Source organism: Chionomys nivalis, chromosome 11, assembly GCF_950005125.1.
Source record: "Chionomys nivalis chromosome 11, mChiNiv1.1, whole genome shotgun sequence".
Classification (NCBI taxonomy): domain Eukaryota; kingdom Metazoa; phylum Chordata; class Mammalia; order Rodentia; family Cricetidae; genus Chionomys; species Chionomys nivalis.
Window position 1 is genome coordinate 9787624 of NC_080096.1, and position 27594 is coordinate 9815217.

General features: G+C 46.1%; 1 protein-coding gene and 1 pseudogene across 3 annotated transcripts in view; one reads left to right on the plus strand and one right to left on the minus strand.

Annotated features, from left to right (window-relative positions):
• Kazn (kazrin, periplakin interacting protein) overlaps positions 1 to 27594 on the plus strand; it is a 911421-nt gene that overhangs the window by 16134 nt on the left and 867693 nt on the right. The window lies entirely within an intron of this gene.
• LOC130883511 (NADH dehydrogenase [ubiquinone] flavoprotein 2, mitochondrial-like) lies at positions 16968 to 17891 on the minus strand (annotated as a pseudogene).

A 27594-nucleotide genomic window follows, 5' to 3' on the forward strand; every position in this document is an offset into this window, starting at 1 on the left:
GAGTTTTGCCTATGTTGGAAGCACTGACTGTGAGATTCATTCATTTTTTAAAAAAATATTTATATTATTTTTTGTATTGTGTGTGTGTCTATGCACATGAGTATAGGTGCTCACGGAGGCTAGGGGCATTGACTCCCCAGAGCTTGAGCTACAGGTAATTGTGAGCCACCTGACATGGGTGCTAGGAATCAAACTCAGGTCCTCTGGAGGAGCCCCATGTCCTCTTTTCCACTGGAATCATTTCTATAGGTGCCTCTCATCCCAGTGTCATTGATCAGGAAAGTAGATTTTCTTTTGTTGACTTACCTTTGCATAGTCTCAAAAAATAAGTTGGGTGTGGCTAGAGAGATAGCTTAGCAGTTAAAAACACTTGCTGCTTTTGCAGAAGACCCAAGTGTCTTAGTTTTCTATCACTGTGAGAAGACGTCATGACCAAGGTAAGTTATAAAAGGAAGCATTTAATCGGGGGCTGGCTTACAGTTTCAGAGGGTTAGTCCATGACCATCATGGCAGGGATCATGGCGGTAGCTAGACAGGCATGGTGCTCTAGCAGTAGCTGCAAGCTTACATGATCTGCATGTCATGACAGACAGACAGATGGATGGAGACAGACAGATGAACAGACTGGGCCTAGTGTGCTTTTAAAACCTCAGTGCCCACCCCCAGTGACACATCTCTTTCAACAAGCAACACCTACTCTAACAAGACCACACCCACTCCTTTCCAAGCACTTCTGCTAACTAATACGTGAGCCTATGGAGGAGGGGGGCTTCTCATTCAAACCACCACACTGAGTTTGGGTTCCTGGCTGGGTGGCTCGCAAATACCAGTAGCTCTAGTGCCCCACACCTGCCTCCCAGGGAAGGCCTCATTTGGGAGGTGTCTCCTTACTGTCTAGCAGGGCTACTTGCTGGGCTGAGCTCTGAGTGTCTCCTCGTACTGTCCTGAGTTGGACAGATGAGAGAGTCATAGCAGAGCACAGCCTGGGACCACTTCTGCTCCCGGATTTACAGCTCCAAAGTCATTTGTTACCTTGAGAAGCAGTGACTCAGCAAGTCACAGCACCAGGAGCTGAGGAGGCAGTGTGTGGCACCTGGCTTGAGGACACCCTGTCTGTCTGGGGCTGGCTTTCTATCCTCTAGAGTCAGCAGCAGGGGCTCATGCCAAGACTTGAGGTCTGTGCAGAAGTCTGGCCTCCTTGGCATGGTTTTACATACTGGTTGCCATCTCACTTCGGCAGTGTAGTGCCTTGAGCATTGGCCAGCACTTAGGAGATACCCAGGACTTAGACTCTAGCAATTGCTCAACTTGACACAAACCTACTGACCGGGAAAGAGGAGACTCATTTGAGGAATTGCCAAGATCAGATTGTCGTGTGTCCATACTTATGAGGCATTTAAAATTTTTTTTTAAATTGTTTTTATTGAGCTATATATTTTTCTCCACTCCCATCCCTTCCTCTCCCTTCTCCTCTGTGGAAAAACCAGGCTAGTTAAGAATAAAACAATTATATTTTATTTATTATAAGGGGGAAACTCAGGAAACAGGAAATGAGAAATCCAAGCACAGCAATGTCCTGTGGGAAAGGGTGCAGAGAGGGCACACAGGGAGGTGCACACCTTTTTACCTGGGTTCTAGTGAAGCCTTGCCTTAACTAAGACCCACCTCTTAAAGATTATTGGTTAACAAGGCTTTCCCCATCACTCCTCCTCCCCTCTCTTATGGCCCCAAACTCCTAATTTACTTAGAAGATCTTACCTTTTTCTACTTCCTATGTACATTAGATCCATGTATGTCTCTCTTAGGATGCTCTTTGTTGTCTAGGTTCTCTGGGATTGTGAACTATAAGCTGAATTTTTTTTGCTTTATGTCTAAAAGCCACTTATGAGCGAGTATATATGATATTTGTCTTTCAGAGTCTGCGTTGCCTCACTGAATTTGATGCTTTCTAGATCCATCCATTTGCCTGCGAATTTCAAGATGTCAGTATTTTTTTCTGCTGTGTAGTACTCCATTGTGTAAATGTACCACATTTTCCTTATCCATTCTTTGGCTGAGGGATATTTAGGTTATTTCCAGGTTCTGGCTATAACGAACAAAGCTGCTATGAACATAGTTGAGCAGGTGTCTTTGTGGCACAATTGAGCATCCTTTGGATATATACCCAAAAGTGGTATTACTGGGTCTTGAGAAAGGTTGTTTCCTAATTTTCTGAGAAATTGCCCTACTGAAATCCAAAACAGCTATACCAGCTTACACTCCCACCAGCAACGCAAGAGTGTTTCCTGTACCCCACATCCTTTCCAGCATAAGCTTTCATTAGTGTTTTTGATCTTGGTCACTCTTACATGTTTGTAAGATGGAATCTCAGAATAGTTTTGATTTGTATTTCTCTGATGACTAAGGATGTTGAACATTTCCTTAAGTGTTTTTTTTTTAGCCATTTTAGATTCATCTGTTGAGAGTTCTGTGTTTCATTCTGTACTCCATTTTTTTACTCAATTATTTGTTCTTTTGATGACCAATTTCTCAAGTTCTTTGTATATTTTGGAGATCAGCCCTCTGTCTGATGTGGGATTGGTGAAGATCTTTTCCCATTCTGCAGACTGCCATTTTGTCTTGTTGACCATATTCTTTGCTTTACAGAAGCATCTCAGCTTTAGGAGGTCCCATTTATTAATTGTTTCTCTCAGTGTCTGTGCTACTGGGGTTATGTTTAGGAAGTGATCTCCTGTGTCAATGCATTCAAGTGTACTTTCCACATTCTGTTCTACGAGGTTCAGTGTGGTTAGTTTTATGTTGAGGTCTTAGATCTGTTTGGACTTGAGTTTTATGCATGGCAATAGATATGGATCTATTTTCATTCTTCTACATGTTGATATCCAGTTATGCCAACACCATTTGTTGAATATGCTTTCTTTTTCCATTTTATATTTTTTGCTTCTTTGTCAAAAATCAGGTGTTCATAGGTATGTGGATTGATATCTGGGTCTTTGATTTAGGGCCTCCTGTTTGTTTTTATGTGAATAGCAGGCTGTTTTCAGCTCTGTAGTAGAGTTTGAAGTCAGGGATTGTGATGCCTCCAGAAGTTCCTTTATTGTACAGGATTGCTTTGGCTATCCTGTTTTTTCGTTTGTTTGCTTTTCTGTATGAAGTTGAGTATTCTGTGAAGAATTTTTTCTGGGATTTTGATGGGCATTGCATTGAATCTGTAGATTGCTTTTGGTGAGATTGCCATTTTTACTATGTTAAAAGGAACATGGAACATGGGAGATATTTCCATTTTCTGGTGTCTCTTTCAATTTCTTTCTTCAAAGATTTAAAGTTCTTGTCATACAGGTCTTATACTTGTTTGGTTAGAGTTACTCCAAGATATTTTGTGATTTGTGGCTATTATGAAGGGTGATGTTTCTCTTTCTCAGCCCATTTATCATCTGTGTAAAGGAAGGCTACTGATTTTTTTGAGTTAATCTTATATTTTGCTACATTACTGAATGTGTTTATGAGTTGTAGAATTCTATGACAGTGGTTTTGTATCCTGGAAAGATTTGTCACTTGCATTGGTTTAATAAAATGCTGATTGGCCAGTAGCCAGGCAGGAACTATAGGCAGGGCAACCAGAACAGGAGACTTCTGGGAAGAGGAAAGGCTCAGTCTGCAGTCATTACCCAGACCAAAAGGAAGCAAGATGAGAATGCTTCACTGATAAAAGGTACCAAGCCATGCAGTTAACACAGACAAGAATTAGAGGTTACTTTAAGATATAAGAGTTAATAAGAATCCTGAGCTAACAGGCCAACCAGTTTATAATTAATGTAGACCTCTGTGTGTTTCTTTGGGACTGAGTGACTGTAGGACTGAGTGGGACAGAAACTTCTGTCAACAAAATGGCACCAATGTGGACAACTAAATCCACTTAAAATGTGAGAGAGTTTGGGAAGGAATTCTAGACACAAAAAGAACAGAGTTAAGCACAGCTTCTTAGTAGCAACATTTTCTCAGGTGGGCTCTGTTTCCTAGAAGCAAGCAGGTCTCATTTAAGAGAAGCTTCCTGACTCAGCTTTAGCTGCAAAAACCTTGCAGCTCTTTTAAGAGGCCCCACCACCTAGCACTTGAATGATGTTTCTGAATAGCGACAACATGCTTCTTGGGGGTGGAAGGGACCTTGAAACTTCATAGAGTTGTGGCAATAAACATGGCTCCTGCCAGTACCTCTGCAATGAAGCTAGACCCTCAGAAAGCTAGGGAATGGAGTGGATACAGCCGTCAAATCCATGGCTTTAATACTAGCCACATCGCTTAGCAAATTTAAAGACTCATGTGGTCAGAAAAAGAAAGATATATAATAAAGATGGATTCAGACAAAAAAAATCCCCTCTAAACAGTTTACAGTGTATTTAAGAATACATGTAGGCTTGGAAAAGAAAAGAAAAAGGATAAAGTCCTAAAAAAAAAAAAAAAGTAAGAGTATCTGGGTGTGGTGGCACACACCTTTAACCCAGGACTTGGGAGGCAGAGACAGGTGGATCTTTGTGAGTTCAAGGACAGCCTTGTCTACAGAGTGAGTTCAAGAACAGCCAAAGATATACAGAGAACCTCTGTCTCAAAAAATTAAAAATAAAAATAAAAGAAATAGCGTTTAAAATACAGTCATGTAAGGATGGAAAAGACACAGAAAATCTGGATAGTGTATGTTATTGTGTTGTCTTTGAATTTAGCAACAGTTGCTAAAAGATATTTGATTATAAATGCTGTCATATTAATCCAACATATATATATATGTATATATATATTGAAAATGCCTTGACTTCAAAATTTAAGTCAAAAGATATGTTACTTTCAAGAAGAGGTTTTGTTTTTGTTTCCACAGGAAATGAGAGGTTATGGATTCATTCTGGGTTAAGAAAAATAAGGTTTGATTAAGGAAGACTCTCTAAAAAATCTCTCATAGGAGTGGATGGCCCAGATGATTCAACATTTCAGAGGACCTCTGTTGGAGTTTCCTCTGAGTTTTACATCCAGAATAGCCTCAAGACTGCTGACTGAGATGATCACACCTTTAATTTCAGCATTCAGGGAGGAAGAGGAAGGCAGATCTCTGGTGAGTTTGAGGCCAGCCTAGTCTACAGAACAAGTTCTAGGACAGCCAGAGCCACACAGAGAAACCCTGTCGTGAAAAAGAATGTAATGCCCATAGCATTTCTGAGAGATTGTATACAGGTAAGAGAGAACAAGAGGGGAGTGGGTTTTTTTTTTTTTTTTTTTTTTTTATTTTCGAGACAGGGTTTCTCCGTAGCTTTTTGGTTCCTGTCCTGGAGCTAGCTCTTGTAGACCAGGCTGGCCTCGAACTCACAGAGATCCGCCTGCCTCTGCCTCCCGAGTGCTGGGATTAAAGGCGTGCGCCACCACCGCCCGGCCGGGGAGTGGGTTTATGTGGAGAAAAGGCACAGGAGTTGATTCTGGGTTTGAGGGATACCCTGAGTGTGGGGGAGTAGTTGTCCAAGATGGTTGAGATTTGGCAGGGGCTGAGGCAGAATGTGGAAAGGATGACTGACTGGTTTGATTTCCACCATGGTCTTCCTCACCTTCATTTTTCTGTTTGAAGAGTCTGGTTCTCTCTCTCTCTCTCTCTCTCTCTCTCTCTCTCTCTCTCTCTCTCTCTGTGTGTGTGTGTGCAGGAGTGTGTAGTTGTGTGCATGTGTGCATGTAGAGGTCAAGGCTCTTCTACAATCGCTTTCCACTATTGGTTTCGTTGTTGTTGTTTGGAGACGGGGTCTGTTTCTGAGGGTTTGGGGTTGGTGACAGTTAAGGAGAGAGCAATGCTTGGAATTCACTGATGGAGGTTGACTGACTGGCCAGCAAGCTCCAGGGATCCTTCCATCTCTGCCTCCCCAGCCCAGGGATTCCCACCATGCATTGCCACACCTGGCTTTTTTATGTGACCCCCAGAGGATGCCTTCATGTTCAGGCCTTCATGCTTCCAGGGCAGGCACTGTACCTCACCCATCTCTCTAGCCTTTTAAAGAGTCTAACTGCCCCCCCCCATTTTACTTAGCATGAAAATGAGGCTTCAGGTCACTTCTCAGGAAGAGTCTCCCACACACTGGGTTTGGAACCTGCTTCCTCTCATTCCTTGTGCACCTTCCTCTGTCCTTAGTTCTCTAGAACATCAAGTTTCTCAAGCAGCTTGAGCACAGGATGGTGACACACTAGCCTGGCTATCCTCCTTAGCTGGACAGTCACTTGGAGAACAAGGGCCACTGGCTTTTAGTCTGGTGGCATCCTGGCCTGTGTGATGGGGATTTTCCTTTTTCAGTCTGGAATGGTCCAACTCAGTGTTATCCTAAAAAGGAAGCAATGTCTAAGCCCCTTGGACTTCTGGGTCTCTTGACTCTTGTTTCCATCTCTCGGCCGCTTTCCTGTTTTAAGCCCCTTCAGCACAGAGATGTGTGCGGGTGAGGGAATGACCCAGGGTCCTGATTAAAGTATCACCAACAGGTCCTCGTTATTAATGAGAACTCACCCGGATCTGAAAATGAGAGCGGAAGATTTATCTTCATTTTACGGGTGCATCTCTCGGGAACTCTAGTACATGTCCGCAATAAATGACTGTAAATTTTCCCAAGCACGAATCAGTCTCTTAAGGTGACAAGGTGCTGGCTAGAGTGACGGAGTGTATTTAATATTGAGGTGACAGTTCAAATAGTGTCCCCTTCATTTGCTATTTTTCTAAGTTAGGGCTTCAAAGGGAATAGCTAGGGAGATGAGAAACATTAATCACCTAAAAAATTTCACTCCATTCCAAAGGTTAATGTTGTTGTTTTGCTTAAAGGAGAAAAAAAATCTCTGTAAAATAATATATTTTAAATATACGTTGGTTTTAAAGTTGCTTAAGTAAAGCTTGGGCCTTTTAACCCGCTGTTTCCTGAGACGTCCTGTATGTAGGACCTGCCTCTGACGTATAGTCTTGCACCACTGAGAAGAGGCCACGATTCAGTGTCTATGGAAGATTATCTCTCTGTGTTGATTGGATTTTGTGTTCTTTTCAGATAGTTTTGCTAATTAAGCCTGGTGCGGTCCTGGGCTTTGATAATAGAAGTATAATGTCAAGGTGCTGAGACTCATGGACCTGTGTGACGATTTGGCCACCTTTCTTATGAGGAATCCAGTCCTGATTGATTGGAGAAGGACCCTGGGGAACTGAAGGGTCACCTAGGGACCTTACAGCAGGCCTAGAGACTGTTCTGTGTAGGACACAGCTGAGGGTGATGGGTTGTGAAGGGGTCACAGAAGCGCGGGGAGCTGTTTTCAGGCAGGGGCAGGCTGTTCTGCAGATCCATTCAGAAAGCCGGTGTGGTCTCATTGTCTCAGCAAAACATCTGACCGAAGGTACCTAAAAGGGTGGAAAGGTTTCTTCAGAGATCCCAGGGAGGGCACAGGGTCTCCTGGTGGGAAGGTGTGGTGGCAGGAGTCTGAGGTGACTGGTCACACCACACCTGCAGTCAGGAATCAGAGAGAGGTGAGCACTCTCTCCCGTTCATTCGCTCTAAGACACCAGCCTAGGGAATGGCACCGCCCACATTTCAGGCAAACCCTACCTCCTTAGTTAGCCCTATTAAAACTTCCTCAAACATGCCCAGAGGTTTGTCTTCTGGGTTATTCCAGATCCTGTCCAGCTGACTTATGTGTAGGTATTTAGGGGTCTGTATTACCAAGCCCCAGACTGTTTTGGGTGCATGTAGGTTCAAATCTCAACTTTGCCATCTTTTTGTTCCCCCTGGCTCTGGGCTCTTCAGTTTTGAGCCATGTACTTTCTAGGAATGGGGACAGAGTGAGCACAAGGCCGAGATGGTCCCTGCCCTCATGGGGCTCGTGTTGATGGGAAAGGAAAAGCAAATACATTTGCATCCAGAGACGTCATATAGGAATTAAAGCAGGAAAAGATCAGAGGGTTGCGGGCATCCCAACACACTGGCAAAGGCACTGCAACGGGAATGAGCTGGCAGGATATTCAAGGGCCAGGGGTATGACAGAGCTTAGATTCCTGATTGGTTCCATCCTATCCATCTAAGTGTTCAGAGCCTCAACAACTTAGCCTTGACCTAGTGAGCTGCACATACAAAGGAACCAGGGGGGAGTCAAGAGAGGGCCCACTGCTCACTCTGCACAGAGATCAGACTTCTGCATGCAGTCTGGGGGCGCTCTGAGCTAGCCCTTTTTCCTAAAGGGCTTCCCCATTGCACGGGCCAACATGGGGCGAGTCCATTCTGTCACTTCCTTGAACTCGGTCTTACTGGATCGTGGCTGGTGTCCACAGTAACATCAATGTCGGCGACAGCCACAACTTTCTCTAAGGATCCAACACGCACCAGGCACTCTGGATTTCATCTCCTTGAGCCCGTAGCTCTGGGAACTCTTTCTCTCCCTGTGTGTTTGTTGAGGTTTAGAAGGGTCCGTGACTTTTCCAAGGGTGTGCAAAATTCATGCTGCTTCTATACCTGTGCCTGTCTTAATTTAATGGGTTTTTTATGTTCATGTTTATTTTTGTGTGCATATGTGTTATGTGTGTGTGCAGGCCAGGGATCAATGTCAGGTGTCCTCTTCACTTGTTACCCACCTTATTTTTAAAGGCAAGGCCTCCCTCTCACTGGCCTAGAGCTTGCCAACTCAGTTACGTCAGCTAGTCAACGGACCCCAGGGACCCTCCAGTCTCCTCTCTCCAGCACCGGGATTACAGGTGTGCACTACCACAGCTGGCTACTTAATGTGGGTGCTGGGGAATCCGAATTCGGGTGCTTGTGCCTGTGTGGTATACTTTACCCAGTGAGCTGTTATCTCCCTAGCCCTCTCCCTGATTTGTGACTACAAATTATAATTGGATATAATTAGAAATGGAGTTTAGAAATTCATTATGTCTGGAACAAAATGGTTTGCAGTGTGTGACTCACATAAGAAAATATGAAAAGTAAATTGTTTTTATTTTTTTCTGAAACAGAGTCTTGTTATGCAGGCGAGGCTTAATGGAAACTTTTGCTGCTCCAGCCTCTGTCTCCTGAGTGCTGGGATTATAGGCATGTGATAATATGTCTAGATATAAACATAAATATGATATCCATTTATCAAGGTTCTGTGTGAGGTGATGGCAGGGGCTCTGTGTATTGTGGGGGTGGGTGTGTGGTGTTTCAGGTGAGGGACTCTAAGGTGAACTAAACACCATACTCTGGTCTTTCATGTATTTCTCTGCTTTGCTGCTGGGGAAAGGGCTCTCCAAGCATGGATTCTCACGCCTTTTCAGTCTCCAAACTGACCTCAGGTTGTCCTGAAAATTCATTTATGTGTTTGTTAACTGTAGTGGCATTTCAATGTATCTTAATAAAGACCGCCTGAAGACTTGAGAGTAAAACAGTCCCACTGGCGTGGCGCACGCCTTTAATCCCAGCACTCGGGAGGCAGAGGCAGGCAGGTCTCTGTGAGTTCGAGGCCAGCCTGGTCTACAAGAGCTAGTTCCAAGACATGCACCAAAAACTACAAAAAAACCCTGTCTCGAATAAACCACTGGCCAGCCTTACGGACCAGATTATGATAACACACACCTTTAATCTCAGTAGCTATAATGGCATACACCTTTAATCCCAGTAGCCACACTAGTTGCCATAGAAACTGGGCAGTGCATCCCTTTAATGGCGGTGGTGCACACCTTTAACCCCAGCCCTAGAGAGGAATATAAGACGGGGAGAGACAGCTCTGAGACACAGCCTCCTTCTGAGATTCCAGGAGGCAGGATCGCCATTTCACACTGACGTCGAGGTAAGAGGCAATGGCTGGCTGTTTTGCTTTTTGGATCTTCAGGTTGAACCCCAATTTCTGACCCAGAGTTTTTATTAATTGTGCTTCAGTTAAGTTGACTTGACCTTCTAGAGGCAGTTCAGCAATGACAGGATCAGCCAGCTGAGTTGAGTTTTCTGTGGGGCTGGCCCGCTGGACCAGGCTGTGGCATTGGTCACGTATGACTGCAAGGCTTTGTCTGGATTCAGTCTGGAAGGGAGCTCAGCTGCAGCTGAGGCCCACGTGAGAACTGTGGCGTGCCTGAGACTCCCACAGTGTGCCCTTTATCTTCATGGCTGTACTCTGGCTCCTAGGGGGAGATGGATAGTCCAGGCAGCATGCTGCAGCTCAGGCCTGCAGCCATCCATCACGGAGACGCCCTATTCATGGGCACAATGACTTTGGGGATGCTTGCTTCAATGTCAGCCTGGGGCTGTAGTGCCGACGGAGAGCCTGACGTTCAAGCGACTTTGAGTGACCACTGCAGCTGCACCTGTACCAGGGGCTCATAAAAGGATTGTATGAATAAGACGAGGGATGTGGACCAGTTGGGAAGAATCTGGCCTTATGGGGTGCGGGTAGGTGAGGCTGGGGGCTGGGAAGCACTTGGAGTTTTCTGGAAGAAAATTCAACTCAAGGGGAGACAAGCAACTAGGAGATATCTGTTTCAGTCAATCATCTGTCATCTATCTATGTAATCTAAATTATTCATCAACAATCTATCTAATCTATCCATCTATTATGTATATATCCATCCATCGTCTATTATCTATTTGATATTTATCTATCCATTCATCTATCTGTCCATCCATCATCTATCCATATAGCTATCATCCATCCATCCATTAATCTATCCATCATCTGTCATCTATCTATCTATCTATCTATCTATCTATCTATCTATCTATCTATCTATTGTTGTAATAGGAGCGGCGGGGCTGCTTCCCACCGCCACTCGGCTAGATTTACCGGGCGCCACTCTGTTGTAATATGAGCGGCGGGGCTGCGTCCCCGGCACCCAGCCGCCCGCATGGCTAGCTTATGCCCCCAAATAATTACACGGAAACTGTATTCTTTTAAACACTGCCTGGCCCATTAGTTCCGGCCTCTTATTGGCTAGCTCTTACATATTGATCTAACCCATTTCTAATATTCTGTGTAGTACCACGAGCTGGCTTACCAGGAAAGATCTTAACCTGCGTCTGTCTGGAGTGGGAGAATCATGGCGACTCCTCACTCGGCTTCTTTCTCCCAGAATTCTCTTCTGTCTACTCCACCCACCTAAGGGTTGGCCAATCAAATGGGCCAAGGCAGTTTTCTTTATTAGTTAACCAATGAAAACAACAGATAAGATACAAGAACCACCTCCATCAATCTATCTATCTATCTATCTATCTATCTATCTATCTATCTCTATCTATCTATCTATCTATCTATCTATCTATCTATCATCTATTTACTCATCCATCAATTTATCATTTACCTATTCATCATCATCATCTATCACTCATCTATCTATCTATCTATCTATCTATCTATCTATCTATCTATCTATCATCTATCTATCTATCTATCTATCTATCTATCTATCTATCTATCATCTATTCAGTCACCTATATTCACCTATTTATCTATCCACCATCCATCTGATCCATCTGGCTGTTTATCAATCAATCTATCCCTCTATTATCAGCTATCCCCTCCTCTCTCTCCATCCATCCTTCTACAACCCTCAGGAACAGTTGCTATTCTTAGGTCCATTTGACAGGTGGTGAGCCCAAGGCACTGGACCTTTGAGTCTCTTCCCCAAGCTCACAATCTTAGTGAGGTTCAGTCAGGCAGCCTGGCTTTTGAATCTGGCTCTTAGCCTTTCCCTCTGCTGTCCTCTCTTTACTCCACCCGTGTGTCTGAGGCACACACACTTAAAGGTGCATCTCTATGGGGCAGAGGGAAAAGCCTCTCCCCTCCCCCACTTGATGTCGTATTTGGTCCTATGACTTGGCTCAGTGTGTGTGTGTGTGTGTGTGTGTGTGTGTGTGTGTGTGTGTGTGTGTGTGGTTTAGAAGCTTTAAACATGCTGGGGTGGTTTATCTTGGAGTTCACTTTTCTGCTACCTGCTGTGGAAAGAGATTGCCCAGGCGCCTGTTTTTCCACACAAGAGGGCTGATGCCATCTCAAGGACCGAGCCATAGCAGCATAGCAGCCCATCTGCTCACCCACAGAAGAACCTGAGTGCCTCTTCCAGGCCATTGGTCCTGTGTATTGCCTTGCAGCATCCTTGCAGAATTGGTCGCTTGATCAGGTGGGATAGGCCAATGCTTTGTCTCCCTCTCTTTTTCTTGCCCCTTCTCTTACTGAGTACTTAGTATGTGACAAGTGTCTAGACACAGCCTGGTCCCCACAGGCCCTAGGCGCGGAGTTGGGAGACAGGCTTATCAAAGTGTATATTGGGGTTTTTGTTGCTGAGACAAAATGCCTGGCATAAACAACCCGAGGAAGGATTGATTTCCATTTGCAGTTCCAGAGAGCTCAGTCCACAGTCCTTGGCTGTGTGGAGTCTGGGTCACAGTGAGTCAGAATGTGATGACAGTGGGACTGTACAGCCCACAAAGGGTGGGAGGCAAAGAGGGAGAGAGAGGGAGAGACAGAGAGAGAGACAGTAAAAGAAAGAGACCTGGGATACGATACAATTCTTAAGAACGTGCCCCATGTCTTAGTTGTAGAACTTTCTCAGATGGTGCCACCAGCTGGGAAGCAAACCTTCGCTGCACAGCCCTTTGAAGGTCATTTTATATCAAAACTATAATAGTTGGTAATGTTCAGCTTGTGCTTTGCTGAAATTTCATAGGAATTTTCTGGATGTGCTATCTAGAGAAAAGAAAGTACTGGGATTCAGACCCCTCTATGTCCCTGGCCATCCCGTTATGTCTTCTCAGTCATGTGTTAGAAATCCGCCCCCAAAATACCCAAACAACAGCAGCAGCAACAGCAACAACAAAAAGCAAAACACCATCCTTAGGGGGCCCTGAGCTGGGCTCTGTCTTGGCCAGCCAAGGTAACCCGTAGGCTATTTGCCACCAGTGCCTGCCAATCTTGTCTTATTTGTCTGCGCTTGAACGAAGCAAGAAGCAGCCCCTGCATGTCCCGGCAAACCCCTGTGGTCATAGCATCTGTGTGCAGAGCCCTTGGTCCTCTGCTGATTAAATAATGAGAGTCATTTATCTCCATTCATGCTGGAAGAATTCAATTTTGCCAATTAATGCTAGTGAATTGTGAAATCTCAGGGAATGGTTAGTTTCAGCAAAATAGAAGCAGGCACTGTAGTTTTGTGAATGAATGTAATGGTCTAAGCACACAGCTATGGCTGGGTTTATAAGCTGTAAACACAAATGAGCAACTCTTTTTCTCAACACCAGCAAGGTTCTCTAATGTGTTTTTAAGGGCTCTGCATTGTTGGAGTGGCAAAGGCTGGCTGAGGTGGGGGTGGGGTTGAACGGCATCAATCACTTCTTGGGCAGCTGCTAGCGTTTTTCCTACCAGAGGGGTGTGCATGCTGACAAATGCATGTGTGTGTGTGCACAGTTGATGTGTGTCTTTCTTGGGAGGTGTTGAGTTGTGGCTTAGCATGTTAGAAACCGGGAAACTTAAACCAGAAAGAATCTATCTCACTCAAGTGTCTGAGCCCTCTTATCAGAGAAGAACCAGTGCACATATAATCAAAACCCTGGGCCAGGGTCCCCAGGGTTTGCCCATTTAGTAAATGTATTGGTTCTGGAAGGTTAATGTTAACTCTTTAAAAAGGAAGATGTATTTATGTATTTATATTTTTATTTCTCTCTCTCTCTCTCTCTTTCTCTCTCTCTCTCTCTGTGTGTGTGTGTGTGTGTGTGTGAGAGAGAGAGAGAGAGAGAGAAAGAGAGAGAGAGAGAGAGAGAGAGAGAGAGAGAGAGTCTGTGCACATGAGTGTGTGCAAGTGTCTGTGGAGGTCAAAAGAGGGCATTGGGTCCCTTGGAGCTGGAGTTACAGGTGGTTGAAGCTGCCTGTTGTGGGTGCTGGGAGCCAAGCTCTAGTCCTTTACAAGAGCTGAATGCACTCTTAACCACTGAGTCGTCTCTCTGGCACCCAACTCTTATAAATGACTTCGACTGAGCTGTTTCAGAGGCCAAAGCTAGGGATCAGAGAGCTTATGAGTGAGCTTATGAGTAGAGTTTCCAATTGCTGGACCTGTCAGTTATACAAAAGGACACAGCTTTCGCTCTACATCGAATGATTCATCCGCATGAGAGGACATTGACCCCTGTGCCTTCATGTACCTCTGAAGCACCATTTCCAGCTCCTTGAGCATATTAAGTCCATGAATGATCATGTCATTGCCATAGACAGATGCTAATTTTTATCTCCATTTTATTGATGAGAAAATTAAGGTCCCCGCCTCTGACACCTCCCTACCCCCTCACACACTCTCTAAATAAATTAAAAGTTAAAACTAATTAAAATATATGTAAAATTAAATTGAGGTAAAGCGTTGTAAATTCCTTATGTTGTTTGCAAAATAGTAAAACTAATAATTTTATTAGACTTTAATATGCCAGGATGCATGCCATTTTCTCTGTGATGACAACTCTTAGAAGAGCGAAAGCTTTGTAGCTGCAGAGGGATCACTAGAAGGTGGCACAAGTTCTAATTGTTCTTAGTAATAAAACTCAGAGTCAGCTATCAGCGGGTGAAAGCTGAGGGATCAGAGAAGCAGCACAGCCAGCCACTAGAGTTCTTCCCACTACCAACGCTTAGATCAAAAAGGCGATTGAAGGTGAAGATGAATAAAATAATCTTACACTAGCTCAGAATTGAGTATAATAAAGGGGTTCTTCATTTAGGGGGAACACACAGATCACAGGTCTCTGTGCAAATGGGGAACAGGAACCCAACCCAGCATCCAGGTAAGAGAGGAGAGAGAATGCCAGTTGAGGGCAGTGTACCTTTTTGATACCCAAGACCACGCCCAACCTGGTCCAGCCTCTCAAAGGCCATTGGCTGAAGGAGGTTCCCCATCAGGCAATCCTGTCCTCAGACTGCATCCCTAGACTGCATCCTCAGTCTGCACTGAGCTCCTGTCTCCTCCCACCTTTTATTTCTCTCTCCACCCAGCCACTTCTCTCCTGTCTTCACCTCCCTAATGCTGGGATTAAAGCCCTGTGATCCCAAATGCTGAGATCACCTTTATGTGAGCTCTGTTTTTCCTTAGACTGGATCAATTTTGTGCAGTTCGGGATGGCCTTGAACTAACAGAGATCTGTCTGCCTCTGTCTCCCCCACTGCCTGACTTCCGGGGACTTAGCTCTGCACTCTGAACTTCCGGCAAGCTTTATTTGTTAACCCAAAGTATCACTACAACAAGGCTTATGGAAACCAAGCAAGGAAAGATAGGATATGCAGAATGAGACAGTTCATCGAACAGAAAACAAGTAGGTGGCTGACTTAAAGCCCAGATATTATTAACAATCACATCACATGTGTGCCTAGACTCCAGCAGTGGTCCTCAACCTTCCTGATGCTGTGACCCTTTAATACAGCTCCTCATGTTGTGGTGACCCCCAACGGTAAAATTACTTTTGTTGCTACTTCATAACTGTAATTTTGCTCCTGTTATGAATCATAATAAAAGTATCTGTGTTTTCTGACAGTCGTAGATGACTCTGTGAAACAGTTGTTTGACCCCAAAGGAGCCATGACCTACAGATTGAGAACCACTTGACTAGCTAGTTCAATCAACTAAGAAAATCAACAATATGTACCTAACAGGCATCCCAGGCAGTTTTGTAGACTAAGGATAGAAACTTTAGCTTAGATGCCAACCAGAGGAAAGCTGTTATCATCTTGTTACTAGATGTAAGTGTACCTTAAAGCAAGAGATGTCATTGGATATTCGGAGAAAGAACCCATGTTAGTGATAACAATTATGGGCTCAGTTTACCTCTGCAGGTGAGTTTTTCTCAAATTGACACACACTAAGGGAACCTCAACCAAGGAATTTCGGGCAGCAGATTGGCCTGTAGGCAAGTCTGTGTAGGGACATTTTCTTGGTTAATGATTGATGTGAGAGGTACCATCACATGACAGGCAGCCCAGAGAAGATGAGAAAGCAATGGGAGGAGGCCAGTGAGCAGCATTCCTCCCGTCCCTGCTTCAGTTCCTGCCTCCAGTTTTCTGCTTGTATTCCTTTCTTGGCTTCTCTTGATGAACTCTCTCCTGTCAGGTAAAATGAACTCTTTTCCTTCCCAAGTGTCTTTGGGTCAGGGTGTCGATTACAGGAACTAAGCTAGGACAGTCCCCTGGAGATATGAACTCCCAAAGCTATACCATGGTCCTTCTCCTTCATTGAGTGTTGTAGAGAGCCATGCTCTGAACGTAGCATCCCTCGTCTTCATCAGGACAGCCATGCCTTCTGGCAAGAGACCTCCCAAGATCGGGCTTGTTGGCTGTCGCTGATGAAGTAGGGAGGGGAAGAGTCATTAGCTATCACACGAGATTCCTGGCCTTTGCCATGTCACTGCACATGGCCTCGTGGCCTCAGAAGATGCAAGTCTGGAAAAGAACACCTGAAGTGGGGAATCCTTCTGGGCAGCTGTGGGGAATTCATCATTAATGTTGGGGCAAGACATTCTGTTGTGGATGCTCTGGGGTCACCATACTTCTGTATGCAACCCCTCCCCCATGCTCTGGAAGTAAACCCCATAAACTCATTGATTTTCCCAAGTTGGACTTTGGTGGAATCATGCTTTAGTCTGTCATCGGTGCTCTATAAAGAGGAGTAGAAGAGGAGTAAATACCTGGTTACATATCCCCAGGAGAAGAGTTCCCAAGGCACAGGGCCAGGGAGGCTCCTTGTATTCCATTATCTTACCCAGGAGTCCCTCAGACTAGTAGCCACAAATCATAGATGCCCCAACTAACATGCTAGGTCCATAAATAATTGATAGAATAAGAAAAATGAGTCTATACTCATGGCTGAATATTATTTTGAGGGAGGCTGTCAAATACACTGAAGTCGCAGGTGTGTAAACACCACCCCAAGCTATAGAAGGCGACTGTCACACAGGTATGCTTCAGAAGGGTATTTTTTTTTTTTGCAGATAGGCTCATATTTTAATTCTCCAATGACAGTTTTTACAGCTGAGTATAACTTAAAGGCCTGCTTGCACACCAAAGCCAGGTCCTTTGGGTGGTTTGGTCAAAGAGGTAAGACCTCCAGCTGGCTCACAACAGAAACGCCCACTCCTTTAATCTCAGCACTCTGAGGTAGAGGCAGATAGACCTCTGTGAGTTCAAGGCTAACCTGGTCTATATAGTTAAAGTTCCATGACAGCCAGGGCGACAAAGTAAGACCCTTGGCCCAGGTTTTGGAACTTTCCCAGCTCTGAGTTCATCAATAATCTCTTCAATATCCTTGGGTGTTAGGTCCTCATAGTAGTTGCCATTTATTTGAAGCATTGGTGCATTTACACAGGCCCCTAAACACTCCACTTCGATAGGAGTGAAGAGTTTGTCAGGTGTAGTCTCTCCAGCCTTTATTCCAAGCTTTCTTTGAAGGGTCTCCAATATGCTGTCAGAATCTCGAAGCGTACAAGGTGTAGTAGTGCAGACCTGAATTTGGTACTTTCCAACTGGCTTTCGATTATACACTGTATAAAAAGTTGCTACTTATTATACTCTCATTGGAGGTACTTGTAAAACTTCTGCCACCTCGTTCATAGCAGATATGGGCAACCATCCATTCTGCCTTTGGGCTAGATCCAGGACTGGAAGCACAGCTGCTGCTTTATGCCCTTCTGGGTAGTTTTTCACTATTGCCTCTATCCTCTTAGAGTTTTCTGGTGTGAAATCAAATGGGGTATCTGGGTTATTCTCAGGAGTATCTCTATGCACAAATAAGGCTCCTCCGGCCCCATTTTGCACAGCTGTCTTATGCAAATTCCTTGTATGTCTTCCCCACTGAGCGGTGAAGCCAGCTGCCCAGGCCCACAGCGCCAAGGAGAACATGGTGGGCCACAAAGTTCTCCAATCCCGGCTGCCCAGAAGGGTATTTTAAAGGAGCATGTCACATTGGTGGTGTGGTATGTGATGTGTGCTGGTGAGGTCTTCAGTGGGCCTTTGTGGATCTGCCTTGGCCAAGGGTGTGGACTGAGATTTTTGGGACTGGGATGCTGGTTCTAAAGAGATGCTGAGTGGACAAAGGAGGTGAAGATGTGGCCCACAGTCACCATCTCTGATAGGCCTCTGTGTCTGCTTTTTCACTGGTTGCTGGGAACTCTGCCATCTGGTTCCTGAAAAATTGCAGTGATGGGTCTTGAGAGTACCAAGAAGGACCAGGTGGCACAGGCAGTCTGGGCTTCAGAGTCCTCAGGACCAGATGGTGGTGGTCAGACAATCTGGGCTCCAGAGTCCTCAGGACTGTCACTCAGCCTGTGAAACTTGGCTATTTTTAAATAAACCCTGAGTTAGCTTTTCTGTGTTTTCCTTGCTCAGCAATTTCTGTAATTTTCTATCAAGATGCGCGTACATTTTGGGCAACCTGACTCAATCACATGGTGGCTTCAGTACCTCCTTTGTGTGCTGCCTTCTCATTGATGAAAAACTCCACAGCTGACTCGTTTCAGCCATCACAAGATGCTTAGTGATGGCACTGAATCCAGATTTGGAAGTCCGTCTTTCTGGGATCCAAAATAGGGTCCTCACTCGTACAGGGCTTGACAAATGATTTCTTTTTGCCTCTCCCACCTGTAAGTGCAATCCAACAAGCAGTTCTAAGGATCAGGGGACCTCCAGCCTCTGCCAGTAGTGATTGACAGGCATGATTGTGCTTTAAACTTGCTGTAGGAAATAGGAAAACTTGGGGGCGGGTAAACACAACCATTCCCAGAGTCATTATCTTACCATCTCTCCTGGGTGCCCAAGATGATCTTAATGTCCAATGAATTCTTCACACATATGTTAACTCAGTTTTCCATATGCATCTTGGACAGTCGCCTCTAGCACCTGCCGAAATTCCTAAAGCACTGAGGATTGGTATTCTTTTTGTGTGTATTGTATGTGTGCATGTGTGCATGTCTGTGTGTGTATGTGCTTCTCCATGTGTGTGTGTGCATACATGTGGAGGACAGAGGACAACCTTGGGTACTGCTCCTCAGGCACTGTCCACCTTATTTTTGGAGTCAGGGTTTCTCATTGTCCTGGGTCTTGTCAAGTAGTCTCAATGGGCCAGCCAGGGATCTCTGTGTTTCTCATTTCTCAGTGTTGGGATTACAAGAGCATACTGCCATGCCCGGTGTAGTGATTTGAGTGAGAGATGTCCCCAGTGGGTTCAGGTATTTAAACACTTGGTTCCCAGTTAGTACACTCTGCTGGGAGGTTACGGGGAGGTGGTACAGCTGTGATGGAGGAAGTGCATCTCTGGGGATGGGCTCTGAGAGCTTGTAGCCTTGCCCACTTTCAGCTCACTCTTTCTGCTTCCTATTGGTGGTTGCAGATGTGACTTCTTGGCATCTGGCTCCGGACACCTGCTGCTGTGTCTCCCCTTTCATTGTGGACTCTCCCTCTGCAGCCATCAGCCAATGATAAACTTTCTTTCATAAGTTTCTTTTGATCATAATGTTTTATCACATCAAGAGAAAGTAACTAATAGGGCTGGAGAGATGGCTCAGCGGTTAAGAGCTTTGCCTGCTCTTCCAAAGGTCCTGAGTTCAATTCCCAGCAACCACATGGTGGCTCTCAACCATCTGTAATGGGGTCTGGTGCCCTCTTCTGGCCTTCAGGCATACACACACAGACAGAATATTGTATACATAATAAATAAATAAAAAAAAGAAAAAGAAAAAGAAAGTAACTAATACACTGGCTTTAAAAAGATTTATTTGTTTTTAATTATGTGTATGTGTGTATCCATGTGTAGGTAGATACACATGTGTGAGGGTGCCTGTGGAGGCCAGGGAGTGTCAGATCCTTTGGAGCTGGGGTTACAGGTGGTTATGAGCTGTCTGATGTGGGTGCTGGGAGCTGGACTCAGGTCCTCTGGCAGGGCAGTACGTGTTCTTCACCACTGAGTCAGCTCTCCAGCCCAAGGCTTGCGTTTTTATGTGGGTTCTGGAGATCGAACTCAGGTCCTCATGTTTGCAAGGCAAGCCCCGAGCCACCTCCCAGCCTTTAAAGTTTGATATTCTTGAAAGTAGTAGAAAATTCAAACAAACTGCTTTCATCCTAAACCTTATTCGCTAAGACTGTGTAAGTTCCTTAGTGCAAAGTCAGTTCGTGATTTGGAATTAAGAGGTGTATTATCTTCCTGCACTGTGATATTAAATGGACATAGGCATGGTGGATTGCGACAGCAAAGCTTTCTGTCATGCTTCTGGAAGCTGGAAATAAAGATGCCAGAGGAGTTATGCTCCCTACCGTAGGCTCTAGGGGAGAAACTTCTCCCTGCTTCCTGGTTGTACCACTCACCTCTCTGCCTCTGAGGTTACCTTGGCTCCTTTCCAGGGTATTTCTGGGTCAGCATCCCTCCCCACCCTTCTATGAGGACAATCGTGATCACATTTAAGGCTGTCTTAATCCAGCAGAGCCATCATAGCTAGCACCACAGACTGAGGGGGCGGGAGGCCAAGGACGTGCATCATCCTGGGGTTCAGGACCCGGAAGTCTGAGAACAAAGAGCTGCAGAGGGTGCGTCTCCCCAAGCCTCTCTCTTGGGCTTGTGGGCTGTGTTTCCTCCCTGCGAAGTCATGTCACCACCCTTCCCCCTTCTAAAGACACCAGTTATGTTAAAGGGATTAGGGCCCATTCCAGTGACCCCACTTTAACTTAATCACCTCGTCAAAGATACCAATTCTGTGTGCGGCCACCTTCAGAGTAGCAAGTGGCAGGATTTCAGCATACAAGTTTGCGTAGGGTGGCGGTGTGGCAATTTAATCCTAATGGGCTCACCGAAACATCTTCCACCCACGTCCTTAAGTTGGCAAGCTGCAGAGTACTTTCCCCACATCGAGAACAGCCACAGATTCCAGGAGGAAGAGCTAATTTGGGGGTGTGCAGCTCATCTGCAGCAGCCCCGCTCCAGGATGGGACAGCAGTCAGAGAACAGTGTGTCCTCAGCTGCTGTCTCTACATCCCATGTCTGTCCTCCTGCCTCAGCTTTCACACTGAGTTATGTGCCGGTTGGTGGCTGAACAAGGCCACCACAGTGTTCTTTATGCCTCTTGACTTCGTTGGCTGAGCAACCGCCTTCCCTGGTCCGTGTCATGTGACCTCGGCGGGTTCACCTGGAGCACTTCGGAGCTGCTGTTCTGTGCCTTTCTCGGCAGTTGGGTGCCTCTCCTTAGGCTGTCAGGTCCACGAGGACGAGGTTGCATCCGGCTTTCCTCAGTGTGCATCCCTAGTCTTCACCCACCCGCCAGAGTTGAGTGAGTGAATGGCCTCGTCACTTATTGGTTTCCTCCAGAGACGATCGGGTCCTGGCAGGAAGTGGGCATCACGTTCAGATTGGAAGATTGGTTTTTAGTATAGATGCAAAGGTGGAAGTAATATGGATGAAGCAACCTCAAAGAGCTTGGAAAGGCAGGAGGCATTAGAACCCTGGGTCCATGTGTGTGATAGGAAGGAAAAGCTGCCAGAGATCATCAAAGCACCAGCAGGAACAGAGGAGTGAATGTCCAAACTCATCTACCCTTTGACTTCACAGTGTACCTCCTATTGGCTGAGTCCACTGAGCAGCCAATGGACAAGGGGTTCCATGGCATAGTCTGCTTGTGTCATTCTTTTGTGTGTGTTCATGTATGTGCCCACGGATGTGCATGTGGAGGCTGGAGGACAAATCTAGTATTTCTCCTTGGAGACATCCACTTTGGTTTTCACTGAGACCTGGGGGGTCACCAATTCAACTGAACTGATTAGCCAGTGAGCCCCAGGATCCACCTGTCTCAACCCCTACCTGGATATTGGGATTATAAGTGCAAGATACCTTGTCTGGCTTTTATGTGGGTGTCCAGGATTGAACACAATCCCTTATTTTTCAGGGCAAACACTTTTTTCAACCAAGCTGGCTCTTTAGTCCCTTGGGGCTGCCTGTGGGGACTGCTCCAGCACTGAGTGTAACAGGGGTGTCTGAAGGAAAGAATGGCTTCCTGTGATGTGTGCCATACAGACATGGCAGAAAACCCCAGAAGAAGAAGGTAGAACAGAGGGTTGCTGGTCTGCCGAAGCTGGCAGTGCCTGGAGTCTATGGGATTTTTCTCATTTCAGGTTTTTCTGTCTTCCCAGCTTTGCATTAGTGTGTATGCCTGCAAGCGTGTGTGTGTGTGTGTGTGTTGTGTGTGTGTTTGTGTTGTGTGTGTGTGTTTGTGTGTGTGTGTGTTGGGACCTCTGAGTGCCAGCTTCAGCGTCCTCTCAGGGGCCAGAAGAAGACTCACAGCAAGCGCAGGATTAGGTCTGAGGGTGCTAAGATCTCTCCACTATGTACATTCCTGCATCCGTTTCTCTCTTTTTCTGCTGTTCTCCTCCTGTTCTGTAAAGTTTCCAGTTTATGCACACGCAAAACAAAGGCAGTTCTCTGAGCTTGGACGTCCCTTTATCTTTGAAGGTCCCGAATGTGATCTATATGAAAGACTCCTTTTCCTGACTGCATGTCCTGCCAAATGGAAGATAGCCACAGGGAGGCGGCTTCTGATGTATCTCAGGGAACGGAGCAGAGATTAGACTCTGGGAACCAAGGTTATTGACTGTGTGACTAAATTTCCCACTGGAGGTCCCACAGAGTTGGGAGTGATGACCTAATCAATATACCAGTACATGGAAAAGAATTGGGTCCAATGATCCATACTCTGTTGAATCATGCACCAAGGGAGAGTGCTCATGGCTTCACAAGAGATCCCCTGTGAGAATCAGTCGGTATGCAAAAGATGGTAGGCCCAGTGCCTTGGGAACTGGGTTTGCCTCCATCAGAATGACTTTTGTTCTGGTGGGTCAGCCTTCTGTTCTACCATCTGAGATCTCACTGCATGATTCCTGCGGGCTGTAGTATGTTTGGGATTGGCAGCAGTAGTCACAAGCTATGAGGAGGGCGCTTGGGCAAGACCTTTGAAGAGGACAGAGTATGGTGGGTGGCTAAAGCCCAATGTTGGAGGCAGTGTCATCTGAGTATACTTGGGTTCCCCGACAGGCAGTATAGCCTACTGGTGAGGATCATGGGACCTGTAGGTAGGCTGCTTGGGTCCAAATCCTAGGTCTTGCCTTGCCTTTCCCCTGTGTGAAATGGCAACAGAGGTATATGGAGATGAGACGATCTAACACACTTAGAGCTACACCTGGCTTGCAGTTGGGTGAGCACGTTTGCCTGTGAGCTTGGGACAGCTCTAAGATCTGTCTGTGTCCCAGAAAAAGTATTAGCAGCAGGATTTTCATTCTCAATGGAGCTGTGGTCTGGAGTTATCTCCTAGGGTCTTGTGCACAGTGAGGTCTTGCGGTGGCTGAGTGATGAGAGGGATTCCTGAAGTGTGTGACCTTAGCCCTGATACAGGTGTCACAGTGTCACCTGCTCTGATGTTTACTTGCAGCTGAGCAGTAAGGAACAGCTGGGTTGAGTCTCAATTTCCTGATTGTCTTCATACCCTGAGGCAATGGGGCTGTATGGATCCAGGTGGGTCCCAGGACCGTTCACCTCCAGTTTCTGCCCTGGAGAAAGCCTCTGAGGTGACTGTGTCATGAGAAATGCGGCACCAGAGGCCACAGAGTTCTCAGAGGGAAGGCACGCCCATGCCCCATTCCCCAGTGCTCCTCCTGCCTCTCTTAGTTGTGTTATTTATCAGTATGAGAGTTTGGGTAACCGGTTCCCAGGGGAACCTCAAACCAGGTCAGACCTCGTTGCTGTGAGCAAAGGGTAGTGTCTTAGCCCAGAGTCCTGTGGGCCTTAAGGAGTTGTTGCTAGTTCGAGGCCCGCTGGAAGCTTTTTGGCTGAATGGAAGAAAGGATTTCAAGCTTCAGGAGGGGTGTGTTCTCTTCCCTCTTCTGCCCCCCTCCCCTTTCTTCCTTCCTTTCCCCCAATCCACTATCTTTCCTCCCTGTCTTTTCTTGTCCCCCAGATATCCAGTTCTGGTCCTGTCAACAGAAGGAGGCAGGGCAGGCAGCTGGGAGCGTGTCTTCTGGGGTCGGATATAGCCCTCCCAATCCCATCATGGGCCAGTGTGGTCAGCCAGGAAGGCTTTATCTTATGAAGCTGGCCTCTGATCCATGGTGCAGAGACAGTATCCTACCCCGATTTAAAAAAATACAGCTGGTTACATGCATTGTATCACATGACCCAGCACAATTATTCACTTGCTTCTTTATTATTGTATGCTTTAGAAATTATGAACAATTTTTAAACTAAAATATAATTATATCGCTTTTCCCTTTCTTCTTTTTCCTCCTTCCTTCATCCCCTCCCATGTCTCCCCCAACTCCTTCCTAAATTGACAGCCTTGTTTTCTTTGATATTATCGTGTGTGTGTGTGTGTGTGTGTGTATGTGTGTGTGTTTGCGCACACACAGGGCTAGAACACAGTGATGTAAACTGCATCACAGCTGTGATTGTGATATGGGGACCCTGATTTTCCTTTGGGGTCCCATTGCCTCGTTTTTGAAATGTAAAACTATACACGTGGCTGGCGTTTGTGGTTTGGATGTATAGTTACTGGGCAGTATGTGTCAGTCATCAGAATTTTTGGGGTTTCTCTTGGTTCTCTTTTGATTTTTCTCGAGTGCCTTTTAGCTCCCACTAACGGTTTATGTCTCTAGGACTCTTGAAGTACATTTTGAGGACTTCCTGGACTCATATTTTGCATACATAGCTCATCTCCACTCTGTTTAAACATTTATCTCCTTCCTGGGTTTCAACTGGAATGGACTGGCTGTGAAATGCTGGCTGTCTTTCTTTGCTAGATGGTTATAGTTGGTTTTCGCTCAAGGCTTTGCATTTATTTATTTACTTATTTATTTGGGTGTCTATTTATGTGTATCAGTATGCCACACAGGACAGGCACCAGTGGAGGCCGCCACACTTCTTTTGGGCTTATGTTGGTTGCTTTTGTACTTTGTTTTCTTCAGGAGTCAGTGAACTCCTGTGTGGGGCTCAGATGTTCCGTCATATGTGGTCAGTCTTGACTGTGAGACTCCCCCTGCTCCATGTGGAATCTCTCTCTCTCTCTCTCTCTCTCTCTCTTTCTCCCCCTCCCTCCCTCCCTCCGTCCCTCCCTCCCTCCGTCCCTCCCTCCATCCCTCCCTCCCTCTCTTCCCCTTTACCACAGTCTGTGCCCAGGAACACCAGAGGACAGTTTGGATACATGATTCATGACTGACTGGGTACTGGTGTTGGGATCTATACAGGCCCCTAGAGTGTTGAATACTGGGTTTCAATCCCTGATGATGCTGAGAGAAGGTAGAGCCTTGAAGAGTCAGGACCTAGCAGGAGGCTTAGTCGTTGGGAGGAACAGCCTAGAGTGGAATTGTGGGATTCCGCTCTCTTCCGCTTTCCTTCCACACTTGCCTCAAAGTGAGCCATCTCTCTCCGTGTTTCCCCACCACGATGTGTTCTGCTGCCACAGGTCCAAAGCAACCATGATGGTTGGTGGGAGACTGAAGTCTGTGGTCCAAAATAAGTCTTTCCTCTTCTTCCTTCAGTTTACCTCAGGTGTTTGTTATGGTAATGGATAACTGATGGGCAGAGTATTTGCCAGTAGTTTATCTCCTTGGTTTTGGGGCTCCCACTGTGGGATCTGTGGGATCTTCTGGAGGTATCTCTTGGAGAAGCTGTCTCCTGCTGCTCAGCACAAACAAGGCGGCAGGTGCAGCTGAGGCCCCGTGGGGTTCTGAATATGGAACTCACTCACCCATCACATCCTTGCTCCCTCTGAGCCAGGGTTTAGTCACAGAAAGCTGCTCCGCCCCTGCCATCTCAAGGTGTCCCCACCCTCATCAGCATCTTCCCCCTGCATACCTCGGACTGTGTTCCCCTTTCTCTCGCTCCCCTGTGTTGTAATAAGAGCGGCAGGGCTGCGTCCCCGGCACCCAGCCGCCCGCATGGCTAGCTTATGCCCCGAAATAATTACATGAAACTGTATTCTTTTAAACACTTCCTGGCCCATTAGCTCCAGCCTCTTATTGGCTAGCTCTTACATATTGATCTAACCCATTTCTAATATTTTGTGTAGCACCATGAGCTGGCTTACCAGGAAAGATCTTAACCTGCATCTGTCTGGAGTGGGAGAATCATGGCGACTCCTGACTTGGCTTCTTTCTCCCTGCATTCTGTTCTGTTTACTCCACCCACCTAAGGGTTGGCCTATCAAATGGGCCTAGGCAGTTTCTTTATTAATTAACCAATGAAAGCAACAGATAAGATACAAAAACCACCTCCATCACCCCTGACTGTCTTTTTTGCTCTGCTTTAGAGACTCTCAGAGCATCTGTCTTGAGGATGGGGTTCATATCAGCTCTTAGAGGTCTACACATTCTTTCCTTAAGGATTTCCCTGTTTGTTTCCTAGGACTGGGGACAGGGACATGGTGGGTAGGAAATGGTGAGCATGTTTTTAGCCTGTCACTGTGGGTCAGGTTTTCATGAAATGATCCCAATTTCCTGTCTCCTTCTTACCAATTATAACCCTTGTCAAGCACAATCTCTCTGTGTGTGTGTATGTGTATGTATGTGATATACTCTGAGTCCTTAGCTTGTGGCTATTTTCAGAGGCTTTAGAGTCCTTGGATTGGGATAGCCTTGACGATGCAGGTTACAAGGGGGCAAATCTACTGACCGTGATGACTCTTCAGCCTGTCTTCCTGCCCTGCCAGAGCTGGGTGCCCTAGGGCTTCGTGCCAGTTGCATTGGGGACCACCATGAATACAATTGCTGTCTGAATGTCTATGTCTGGAATGCACACAATGAAATTGTGTCTCCATTCGATTGTATTAGAAGATGGGGCCCTTGAAAAAAATAATGATGAATGGAATCTGTGTCCCAAGGGATACCCTGGGTAGGGGACTGGCCAGTCCTTTCATATGGTGTAGCCACAGTGAAAAGTGCTGGCTAGGCATTAGAGAAATCCTCACTCATGCCAGGTCTCCTGGAACCTTACCAGTCTAGGCTCCAGAACTGTGAGCTAAGGGTATGAGTCACCCAGTCTGTGGCCGTTTCTCTATAGCATCCCAAATGCATTAAGGCCAGCACCAGGGAGGTACTTCCTGTGAGAGGGACCTGGCAGATTGCAGGATGGCAGTCAGGAACCAATTGACAAGGTGTGTCTGTCCTTAGTTCCCAGCACAGGCCAGAAAATGTGCCACTGTAGTGACCCCTTATGGAATAGGGATGTCAAAACCAGTTCAGTCAGTCCCATTGACAGCACTAACCATGGCTGCAGCTTCTCACACCTCTGAGCCTTTGCATGGGTCTTTTATATAGAACCACTTCTTACCCCATCAGTCCTCAACTTCTTTAGATCTGGTAGGTGCTGTAGTGCCTGATCATATTCAGGTTTTCCACCTCCCCTGGGGAGATTGTCTCATCAAGCCAGCCTTTTATTAGACTAGAGCCTAGGGCCTGGGGCTGATGCGCACTCCTCCCCAGCTGCCTGACTCCTGCTCAGTTTCTTATGTCACTCTTGATTGTCACCTCAACAGGATCAAGAATCACCCATGGAGCTAGGGGGATGGCTCAGAAGTTAAGAGCATTGGCTGCTCCTCTAGAGGACTT